This window comes from Phoca vitulina, unplaced genomic scaffold, assembly GCF_004348235.1.
Source record: "Phoca vitulina isolate PV1807 unplaced genomic scaffold, GSC_HSeal_1.0 scaffold8, whole genome shotgun sequence".
Lineage (NCBI taxonomy): Eukaryota > Metazoa > Chordata > Mammalia > Carnivora > Phocidae > Phoca > Phoca vitulina.
In genome coordinates, this window is record NW_022589711.1 from 65,601,503 (window position 1) to 65,612,524 (window position 11,022).

The 11,022-nt window shown below is 38.0% G+C and overlaps 1 pseudogene; it reads left to right on the top strand.

Annotated features, from left to right (window-relative positions):
- The first annotated feature begins 3,229 nt into the window (after nucleotides 1-3,229).
- LOC116634173 lies at nucleotides 3,230-3,313 on the top strand (annotated as a pseudogene).
- Nucleotides 3,314-11,022: the final 7,709 nt, after the last annotated feature.

Below are 11,022 nucleotides of genomic sequence, written 5' to 3' on the forward strand. Positions count from 1 at the left end.
ATGAAGACTTGAAAGAAGGAAGGGAATTTTAAATTTCTGGAAGGATTAAAGAATCTTGAATTATCCAGACTTAAATTTAACCACAGTCGTGAGGCAATTAATCAACTTTCAGTTTTCCTAAGCCTGGTTAAGAGGCAGGTAAACCACTGTGACTGTGCTCTTAACCTTTGTGAAAGAAAAAAAGCAAGACATAGTTCAAGTGACTGGAGTTCTGACTCCTCACCATCAAACTGAACACCATGCATTTTTTTCTCCAAGGGAAGATTTCAGCCTAGCTGTGTCCAAGAGAACATACGAGCACCTTATGCTGAACACATACTTAGAGAACTGGATGGGTTTTGCCATCTGCTAAGCCTCACATAGCCTCCAGTTTGAAGTTGAAGCGATGTCAGAAGCTGATTTAAGCAGCTTACATATGTTGCACTGCAGGAAAAACATTGGACGTTGGGGACTCTGGAAAACAATGCGAGGCATTTGGGGTCCATAAACGCTTCGTGTTTGTGACAAAACGTGCCCAGTAGCCATAGGGCAACACTTTTTCCCCCTTAGATTTAAGTGTAGGTTTTTCTCCTTTGCTTAAAGTATTTTCACATTATCTTGTGTATTTGCTGGAACCATGATCATCATTCATGCAGCAGGTAAGGTTATCTTAGTTAATCACAACTTTATTTTGTTGCTTTAAGTTTGACAGAAAATGCCAGTAGTGTGGCATACTTTGGAAAATTATTCTAGGGATTTGCCATTATTGATAATGTTCTTGGAAAATCTAGATGCATAATAAATGAATAAATTTATAGTAACTAACCTTTAAAATTCTTTACAGGTTCCACATGCACACTGAACATGGTGCAAATCACTCAGATTGTTCTCCAAGGCCTGTGGTGAGACTGTACTTACCTTTCTAGTCGTATGTCCCCCTCTTTCTTGTACTTTGCTATCCAGTGAACCTGCGTGACTGTCATTCTCCAAACACATTAGGTTTTTAAAAATCTCGAATTGCATTTCTTTTTCCTTCCTTTCCTGCTTCTCCCCATCAACTCTCTCTGTTGATAACTTAACTATTAATAAGAACCAGTTCAAGTTCCCTTTGTCCATGGAATCTTTTATAATAACCTGTTAAAATGTCCTTATAGTACTTAGCATGGTCTGCCTTGCTTCATAGTTATAAATATATTCAAGCTCTGCTTTTTATGGGTCATCCTTTTCTTTATCATACAATAACAATCCATATTCTCTTCATGTGTATTGCAAATCCCCCTCCTGTGAGCCTTGGGAAATTATGAAAATTTCTAAGGCATGAGTATCAGCAGTTGTAATAAGGGAGGATACTATTTTTCCATTATTTTGCAGCTTTTAAGAAATGAGTGATTTCCTATTTAAACTCAAATTTTGGAATTCCCTGAGCATAGTTGTAGATCTAGACACTTTTATACACCCAGAAACAACTGTTTAGTGGTGAGTATTGGCCAGACTTTTAGAGAGACATGAACTCTTCAATAATCCACTCAACCCTTAATGGTTTATGTTTTCTGCCACAGTCCCTCTAGGCATACACTTGTGATTCTCAGGCTAATACATTTCCCACATTTTTTCTTTTTGTTCCTAGACACATTTCACTCCAGATTTCTCTGCTGATATCCTTTTATCATCTCATAATTGCTACCCCATGCTCCTGAAGGTATTCGTCTATCCCTCTCATCCTCTGTGTGGACATACATCCCTTCTGTAATTCCTCAAAGTGTAAATAACATTAGACTGCGGTGTTTTGACAAAATTTTCCTATAGTATGAAGTAGGAAACTTTAAATACAGATATCTGACACCACAGTTCTTGGAGTCTGTTTTCTATGCCCCTTACCAGCAATTTACCTGGGCCTGCCAATAACTTATCCATCCGATACTGGAGAACCTTCTTTCTGTATTTTATCCCTATATCCCATCCCAAATAGAGGAAGCAAAAAACAATTCGCAGAATATTCTCTGTAGAATTGTACACCTCTCCCAGTGAAGTTAGTTTTCACATTATGAAATGGAATGCATTAACATTTCTTCCTCAAATGAAGGATTGCCCAAGAACCGTGGGTCAATACTTGTGTTACTAATGAATAAAAATCTACATTAAAGTGGTGAACAAAGATCTAAGGCACAGCTCTCTAAAGTCAGATTTTAGCTTCCACCTTTGAAATGTAGCAATTTCTTAGAACAAGTGACATAAAGGTAGGATCTCCCCAATGAGTGGAAACTGAATAATTTACCACTAGCATTGTTTAGATTGCCAGTGCATGGTGATAATAAAAAAAGCCTGACTTTCTTTAAATTGATTTTATTACTGCTTTTAAATCCTTGACAGATAATATACCCTCTTATGGCCTGCAGAGGGAGAATAGTAGGTTGTTGAGGGGGGCTTTTCCCCTTACCAGCCCCTCCCTGCCACTGCTTGGACTCTCCCAAATGGCAAATCTCCTTTATTTAATAACTTAAAGAACCAGATTGTATCTGCAAAGACATCAGAGAAAGTGTTGGCAGCATTTTGGGGGTGGAAGGGAATGACTAAATATTTGTTTACATACTTTCCTGATTTCTAGAAAGGTAGGTTTCATTCCTTCCAGACGAAAACTCTTATTCAGTTGAATTTCTGTGCAGTGTTCCATCTAGAAAGCATCTGGCCAAAATGGGGTGCTCACAGGGTGTTTGTGTTTTTGAGTTGAGTTAAATATATATCCTCTTTGTTTAAAATTTTTGCCTTGCCAAGAATCATGGAGTTTCTTCTCAAACTTTCACGGGCAATCCCATGCACATCTAGTGTATCAGTTTCTGTTGAGAAAGTGTGGAGTAGAAGGATTTGGAGTAGAGGTTGTGAATCAGAACACTGGTTCAGGCTACCTTTCTTGCACAGGGCCAAGGAGGACAAAGGTTTCACGTCACATATAACAATGAAAAGAAAGCTTGGAAACAGGCCACCTGTCTTCCCCACTGTCAGCTGTGACTTTGGACAGGCTATTTAGTTCTCTATGCCCTAATTTTCTCACTTGCAAGTTGGAGAGAAGAGTACTCTGTTTTTAATTAGAGTTGTCATGCAGATTAAATGAGGTAAGTCAAGTACAGCATTCAGCAGGATGCAGGCACCAGGAACTCTTGTGCACTTTTGTGGCTGTAGAGTCTGGCGCAAAGCAGCACAGAGTAACCTGGCAGAACTTAATCGGATTAAGCACTAAGGACACACTTGTGCAGTGCTCGCTTTGGCAGCACGTATTCTAAAACTGGAAGGATGCAGAGAGGATTAGCACGGTCCCTGCGCCGGGATGACATGCAAACACACACCACACACACACACACACACACACACACACACACACGTACACACACACGTTATGACTTTGTGATTCCATTCGTAGAAATAGAGCCGAGAGAAATTTTCACACAGCACCGTAGGGCAAGTTAAGTGTTTTCAATTATGTAGGGGTGGAAACTGATATTTATGAAATTTCTACCAGGTGCCAGACACTCTACAGAGGTTGCTTCATTTAATCCTCAAGGCATCATTACAAGATTATTTTATCTGTTTAACAATTGGGAGAAATGATTGTCTGTGAGGTTCCATAACCTGACAAGGACACTGTGCTGATAATGGGCAAAGCTGGGACTCTAACTCAGGTGTAAGTTTTACTCCATTCCAATGTCTCATGCAGAGTCTGAAAAGAATAATTATCTCTCTTTTGTTTCCTTCATAGATTGTTGTGCGGGTGAGTTCTTATATCACATGACTTTCCAACTGCGTCTCCATGTCCTCTTCTCTTCTATTTTCACATATTATCCCTCTTTCATCCCATCATCCCCCCTATTCTTTATAATCTATGCTTTTTTTCTCATTTCAGTGAAGATATTCTGAGATATATCTATATATCTATATATCTCTATATATCTATATATATCTATCTTAGATTAAAGAATAAGAAAAATTCAGTTATACTAACATTAATAGTTACAAATTAAAGAGATTGGAACGTCAGCTACTATTTAAAATGGAACAATCAACTGCCTTTTCAGATGTCAACCAGGTCACACGATTCACTTCCTTCTTTTTTAAAGTTGACTCAGCTGAATAAAGCGTTCTGGTTTTTAATGAGAGGGCTTTAGGATAAGGTCCAAGTTCATTGATTCCTGATATATCCATACATTTTCTCACTTACTTTTGTAAAGAATAAACTGTGTCTCTTTAACTTTGAAAATGGAATTTAAATTTTCACTGATTGAGTAATTTCTACTCTCAGGCAAAGGACATTTGTCATATAGCCACATGTTTTACTAATGGATTGGTCAGTTGTATTGAGTTTCCAGGTGACATTAATTTTCCAAACATTAATTTATCATATATGATCTGATGATGATTTAGTATTGCAGGGGTCCCGTGGACTGCTTACAAACACATGCACACAAACACACAAACACCTCATCCTTGGGCATAGTTGCATAAAGATGAATTAGACATTCCATAACTTGTAGGTTATGGTACAAGAGAGCACAGAAAGTGGTTCACAATGAGTTTCATTATGAAAGAAAAATGCTATGGCCAAAAAAAAAATAAATAAATAAAAGAGGGATGGAATAATAACAAATGTTCTTCATTTGTATTTGGTGCTGGGCTCTGTGAATTATTTATGTCTCTGGGCAAGACCTGGGAAGTATTTCAATGAAGCCTAATTTGTCAAGGTTACTTCTACTTTACCATATTTTTCCTAACTATATCTTTCTGGATAGTACCACACATAAATATTTTCATTGTGTTCTGCATTTATGTGCAATATTGATGGCACTGTAAAATGTGGGGTATTAGCACCTCTTTAACCAATGTCAGGCAAGAATTAAGATCGGAAACACCAGTGTCTTCCTTTTAGAAATATAGAGGTTAACTTTGATTATTATTCAGCTTTTGTGGCTGATGAGCCAGCTATAAGTCATACTGTGGAAAATTTATTGTCTAGAAATCATGCTACTGAATATTTTATCTTACTGGAAATGTGCTATAAAGGGGCTGCATCTTTAATCAAGTACATGGCGATGTTGCAATATCTTGGTTGCACAGTCACATGAAAAAGTTGAGGTTAAGCAAAACTAAAGGCCTGGCTTCTGGGGAGAGCGGTGGTTGTGGCTGTGTATGTAGACATGATTCCTCTAGGAGGTCATTTTATTTTGCCTTTGACTTGAAATCTCTAAATATGCTCCAAAGGAAAACCTTGGCTCATTGTAATGTTCGGGTTGCAGTTACACCAGGTAGAGACGTGTGAGTGACACGGCAGTCAGGGAGGAAAGAAAGAGGAGAATCAGATATTGTCTGCTCTAGTGTTTTCGGTTTCTATTTCTGATGTCTGTTCAAAATCTCACAGAAAATCCGAGGAAATTCCCTGTTTACAGAGGAACGACTGTTCTAAGGGCAGAGATGAAGTGCCCAATTTGTACGTGGGGGTGCCTTAAGTGTGCACTTGTTCTCAACACCTCGTTGCGCGTGTGGGGAGTGCCTCAACCCCTCCCCTCTGCCACCCCAGCCGTGGATGCTTGAGGGCTTCTGTTGTTGTATTGGGTTTTGTTTTGTTTAGACATTGAAGAAAGGAAATGATTGTTTCTTGTTGGATCTGACTTTCCCTTCAAATCTTGGGATTATTGGACAACTCTATCGTGATGCTTTTATTCCTTTTCAGTGACTAAGAAACATAAGAAAGGGATTCTGAAGGAGGTTTCAGAAAAATAGCAGAATCTGAAAAGACTCTAGCTGGGAGAAGAAGACCCATAGGGAGGTTAAAAATACCTCTGAAATATTATCAAACCAGCATCAAACTTGTTTTGACCTTGTTTAGTTACTTTTAGTGTCAATCTTATTGTTCTTTTATAATTTTTCCCCAAAGCCTAATTCTTACCCCTTAAATATCTTTTTCCCTGTACCCCTCATAACCTGGGAGAGCCTAACTGCTTGTTGCACAAGATTTAAAACCACCTTACTGAGCCTTACGGTCGCTAGATCATTCTAAATCGTTGGTATGTAAACCAGTGCTGTTCAGTAGAACATTTCTGGTGATGGGAGTATTTTGTACCATGCTGTCTGATGCCAGAGCCACTAACCTCATGTTGCAATTGGGCCTTGAAATGTGGTCAGTGTGCCTGTGAAACGAATTTCTTATTTGAATTTAAATAGTCATATACAACTATTGGCTACCATGTTGAAACACTATAGCTATATATATATATTCAGTACATATAATCAAGTTGACACTTGTTTCTTGAGCAAGTTCAATGATACTCATTTAAAAATATTTCATGCACATACTGCATGGAGCACTGGGTGTTATACGCAAACAATGAATCATGGAACACTACATCAAAAACTAATGATGTACTGTATGGGGATTAACATAACATAATAATAAAAAATAAATAAAAATAAATAAAAAACTAATGAAGTACTGTATGGTGATTAACATAACATAATAAAAAATATTTTTCTAGGTAAGATGCCATTTATTGCATTAAACGTAATCTGAATATACTCATTTTTGTATGTTTGTGTTTGTTGGTGTTGGGAGAAGTGGGTAGTGGAAGGAGAGATAGAGCCAATTATATTTTTATGTTTATATATATTATAATTAAGAAAAGTTCAAGCTCTTTTGTAGGGAATATGCTTTACCATTAAGAATTTGGGTAATCTTGGGGTGCCTGTGTGGCTCAGTCGTTAAGCGTCTGCCTTCAGCTCAGGTTGTGATCCCGGGGTCCTGGGATCGAGTCTCATGTGGGGCTCCCTGCTCAGTGGGGAGCCTGCTTCTCCCTCTCCCTCTGCCCTACCACTCCTCCTGCTTGTGTTCTCTCTCTGTGTCAAATAAATAAATACAATCTTTGAAAAAAAAAAAAAAAAGAATTTGGGTCATCTCGTAAAGGAGGCCTGGTGGTGTGCTACTGTAGAACGAACAGGAGTGACAGTGACACTACTTGTCGGGCAGTCAGCGTACCATTAACTTGGCTTATAAGAAGGGAAGCTAAGAAGCCAGAACTAATGAAAGAGGCTTCTGAGTGGCTAGAGTATACGGCCCGAGATGTTGCCGACAGCTTTAATTTCCTATACCCTTCTACACATGTGCCCTGTGCTCTATCTCACTAGACTGTCACCTCCTCCTTTTACAAAATGTGGAGTTTTCCATCCTACCCTTAGACTCGATTGTGTTTCTCTTTGCTCCTTTCTCTGTCTGCTGAAATCCTATCCACCTTTGAAAAGCAAGCCCATGGTCTTTGTATTTGGGCCCTTGGGCTTCTGCTTCTTAAACACTTTGCCTGGGAGTTCTTTCTCTGCAGCTAACAACCTAATAAAACATGAATGGACCCAAAAGGGAGGAGGCTGCACAGGTTTGAAGTACCCTAGAAAGTTTACTGCTGCTCGAAAACTGCTTTCCAATTAGAAACATCATTTTCTTTGACAGGTAGGAGTTAGAAAGTGTTATGTACATGGAGACACAAGGAGGATCAGGCTTCACAGAGTCCCCGGCTCTTCTCATCTCTTTCCACTACCATTTCCAGTATTTATAGTTTCCTAACTGGTCCCCACTTTTAGGATATGATCATGTGTTTTATTCTCTTATTCACAAAAATATTTGATTATCAATTTTCATTGACCTCAAATCACTAGATAGAAAGCATTTCCCATAACAAATTTATATTCCTCCATTTGTTCTCTACTGCTTTCAAGTGGACCAGCTTGTAGTGTTTTTTTCTTTCCCCTTAATACCGTACTTAAGTTCATAAGAGTTAGCCAACAGTCTTCAGTTTCCTTAGATTTTGATCTCTTGTCCTCAATTGCTGTAGATTTTGTGAGTGTGTCTTCTGCACTCAGAAGACAGTCATTGAGAGTTTAACCAACTGCTCTGCTGTTACAGAGCAAGGAGTGCCATCTGCTCAGCTCAGGCTCTTGGAATCCTCACACTTCTCCCCTTTCCCAGACTCAGTCAGGTCTGTCACTTGCAACATCTCACCCCTGGAAGTGTATGTACGAGTTAGGGTTATTTGGATTTCGAGTGGCAAGATCTCAAATGGACTCAGCTTCAGCAAAAGATGAGATTTATTCAAAATATACTGGACTATTCTATAGAACGATGATATCCTGGGAAGAAGAATCACAAAGCAGTCAGGCCACATTAACAAATGAGCGTCTGGACTTAACTACCTTGAGAAATCTCTCTGCCTCTCATCTTTGCTTTTCTCTATTGGTGTCACTCTTAATTACTGCCTAGATGTATTTTCCATTGTGGGAAATATGGCCAACAACCACCCAACTTGGCTTTCTAGGTCACAGATCTAAATATCATGGGAAAGGCTCTGGTTTGAGTCAGCCTATCCCTAGATCATTCAGCTATAGCCAAGAAGGCAGGGTCATGTTTGATAATATGCTGTCTTCACACTAACTGTAGGCCTGTTGGAGGTGGGGCAGGGACATACTTTCCAGAATACCAGGGTTGCTAGGGGGACCAAAAAAAAAAAAAAAAAAAATGCCCTTTTTAGCTCTTTTTTTTTCTCCCTTCTTCCCACCCCTATTGACTTCCAAGTACAGCTCAAATGCCACCATAACCACAAGACTGACCCTTTAATAATGCTCTCTAAAAGTGTGAGAGGGACACAGTTTAAACTAATTTAAGTTAAAATCCTGGACAAAGCATTTACTTACCGCTACTTACTACTCTGTGACCTTGGCCTCATTTTCCTCACCGGTGAAAATGAAGGGATGGAAAGTAAATTGGGACTAGATTGTAAGACTTTAAGTCTCATCTAGCTAAGGAAGGTTTGTATAATTTTTTGAACAAGAAATACCAAGTAGTGTATTAGGAATTATAATCTGGCAGCTAGCATAGATCAGGAAATTTATAGCCATATCCAGTGGTCGTGAAGATGATCAGGGCACTATTTAGCACTGGAAGATCTAATCAGATAAGAGTGAAGCCCCAAGGGATACAGGAAGTCATTCAATCTTGACAACAAGCTGATGGCTAGATGGTTGCCTTTTTGCCTCATTTCTTAGCATTCACATACTCTTTCTCCCTTCATGTTCTATACTGAATTTCTGCTTTTTGTTCACCAAACCAGCCATTTTTCACTCTTAACTCCGGAGATTTTGCATGCTTTTCTTTTTATCTAGTGACTCAAAGTGATTTTTTGAATCTTAAACTAGAATTTTTAGTGAGTGAGACAAAGCTGAGGAAATTATGAATAGAAAAAAGGAAATATCTTCACAACAGATTACTGGAAAACTCTAAGAGAAGAACAAATTCAATCCAATAAATCTTTCTTTTCTTATCTACTCTTTTCAAGATTGTTTCAGTCAAAAGGACTACAAAATTTCTGGATTTGGAAACTGAAGTCAAGTAGGGGTATAGAATAAGAAATTAGGGTAGTTGTTCTCACTTTGTGTAGATGGCAATAGGCAAAATAATAAAATATTTGCTATCCTAAATTTAAAGGAAATAAATATAAAAATTTGTGCTTAATCAGATACCATCTTGTGCTAGATTTTAGCATAGATAATCTCTAACATCTGTCAAAGATTTAGAAATAATTATTGGGGAAAATCTTTAAACTGAGGACATGCTGTTAGCTTAATATTGTTCTCTGAATTAAGAGAAAAAATTATTTGATTTTAGTGATTGAGCATTTTTTTTAAATTTTAATTTCAGTATAGTTAACATACAGTGTATAGTAGTTTCAAGATTACACATTTTGATAGAGCTCAGCAAAAGCATGATCTAAGAACTAATGAATTAGGGGTCAGACTTTTGAGTATGCTCTCCAGGGAGCAGTGTTGTAAACTTCATCACGATGCATATTCCTTGCTCCCTGCCTCTTGCCTCCAGTTACATGGAGTTGAGGGTAAATAGCTCAGCATTACACACCAAAAGAGACAATGGGTTCTCCATTCTGGCTATATATTAGAATCACTTGGGGAGCTTTAAAACAAATGTAGATGATAGAGCCTACCCTAAACCAATTCAGTTAGAATCTCTAGGGTGACACATGGACATGGCTGTTTTTAAAATGCTCCCTGGTTGATCCTAACGTGCAGCTAGTGTTGAGAATCACTGATGGAAGAGATGAAAAAGAATCACGAATCTTCTAGTCTAGCAATCAAGAGTCTTTAGTTATTATTCACACTTAGGACAGTGCAATACAACTATTTTATATCACAGTTTTCTTAGCTGGAAATGAAGGAATGAGACTAGAAGACCTTTTGTATTTTTCTAGCTCTATGAGTCTTCAGATGTACTCCTGGAAATTTGTATAAGATGTTATGTGGATAGACTCATTATAGTTAAACAGATTCTACAATGAATCCCTCAGTAATGCAAATAATATATATAATGCATATAAAAATGTAATATAATTTGTATATAATTCAATAGAGATTGCATTTGGAACTCAAACCATTCAATGTTTCCCTGCTAGGGATACTTCAACAAATTAAAAAGAAAGATTTGACCCAGCAGACTAGACTCTCCCTGGTTGTCATCATTATCTAGAGAAGATTTTTATCAATTCTTACAACTTTCCTTCAGTCACTGTTTCTCAGTGACTATTAATTCCTCAGTGTTTTTCTTGGAATGCTACAATGTCATTGCATGAGCTTGCTGGGCCACCTGAACAATGTTGCCCTTGTCAAAGGCCAGGAGACTTTAAAAAAATTTACCGATTCTTTTCATAAGTTTCATCAACATGCTGCAGTGGGTTTAGGATAGGTGTACCATCACTTGTGAACCTAACTTCAAAGAGTGAGATAGTGGGTAGAATTACTGCTTTCCATGAACTCTTACTTCTCTTTCATACTCTCACTTTCCCATAACTGATTTCATGCAACGACATTGTATTGTTCACATTTTCTAAAAGAAGAAAATGAGAGTGTGAAAGCTTATAGTTATTTTCTTACCTTTCACACCAAGTGTAACAGGAAATTGATATTGGGACTCTTCCACTCCAACCTCATTAGTGTTGTGTGAGCCCCCTA